Genomic DNA, 1,453 nt, shown 5'->3' with positions numbered 1-1,453 from the left:
GTTCAGCCTAGCAAAACAAAGCCTCAGGGGGGCCCAAGACAGCTCCCTATTGGCAGTGTAAATAGCAGAAAGGACACCAATGGACACATGGGACTAACACAGCTGTGAACAGAAATGTGTGTTTCAAATGAGAAAGTGCTTCCTAACCGTGGAATAAATATCCCAACCAGAAAATCTTTTGCAGTGGGATTGGTCAAACACTGGCATAGTTGTCCAGTGGCTGTTGAATCTCCATCCTTGAAGGTGTGCAAAGCTTTACTGAATAAGACACTGAGCAACTTGATCCCACTTTCAACTGGAAGTTTAAGGAAGGGGGTGGCCTAGGTTACCTCCAGAGGTGCCTTTCACATAATGCACCATCAGAAAGAAGCTCCCAGACACATTTCACAGCACATTAGCGAGAAGCAAAGGGAAAGAAAGGAAAAGCCCTCAAACCCCAAAATGCTATTAAGGCAGAACTTTACAAGAGGATTATTTTGTACATGTGGGTGGTAGACAGGATAGAAACCTGAGGTCCAGGGTGTTCTTTCCAAGCTGTGAGCCTTACGGGAAGACATGCAGGGACAAGACAGAACATGTCTTGCTGTCTCTTTCAGTATTTGTGTCTCACAGATTAGCAACAGAAATGATGCCTTCTCAGCACTTTTTGATACAGAGGAACTTGGCAAAATATTTACTCTGTCTTTATCACTCATTCCCTCAATATAGTTTTCCCAAGATTCGGAGTATTTTGCAGGAGAGCTGAGATTGGCCAAGTAGTGAACAAAAGGAGATGCTGAGGAGTGGGAAAAATCTTATTTTTCAATGAGAAAGAGTACAGCTGAGGCAGAACGAGGATATAGAAAAGGAGAGGGCGGGAAAAGGAAAGAAAAGACAAAGCGAGGAAGGAGAAGAAGGCCAGGAGAAGTCCAGATTTTCTAAAGAGATTTGCAAAATTAAGTTTCTTTGGCAGGTCCAATGGCATAGTCTCTCCTGAATAATTTAGAAAGTGAAATGAAATGGGGAAGCAAAATTGACCTGGTTTTTGTTTTTGAATGATAGAATTACAGAGCTTGCAAAAGATGGGACACTAACTTGTGCAGAACCAGCAACAGCAATTTGACTCAGCCCTTTCTCCCTAACTCTCCTTCCCCAGCGAGCCCACACAAGTTGGTAGGACCATCTCCAGGAGAAAGCAGCAATCGATTCACCAGGCCCATCCATCTCTGAGACTAGCAGGAAAGATACCTTTTTTATTTGTAACTCAGTTTTCTATCAATGTCACTCCATTGAAATAAATGCAGACAATTTGTCTTTTAGTCCAATAGGCCTGTTATCAACACAGAAACACATGTGCAAGGACTGGCCTCATACTTTACCGAGCTCAACAGAAATATTGTAATTTGATGCCTAGGAAAGCATTTCTTTAAACAGTATTTGTTTCATATTGAAGTAGCAGGCAAAAAATAAATAT

The sequence above is a fragment of the Columba livia genome, chromosome 2 (genome assembly GCF_036013475.1).
Source record: "Columba livia isolate bColLiv1 breed racing homer chromosome 2, bColLiv1.pat.W.v2, whole genome shotgun sequence".
Classification (NCBI taxonomy): Eukaryota; Metazoa; Chordata; class Aves; order Columbiformes; family Columbidae; genus Columba; species Columba livia.
The sequence above is the reverse complement of the archived record's forward strand: the minus strand, read 5'-3'. Positions refer to the sequence as shown.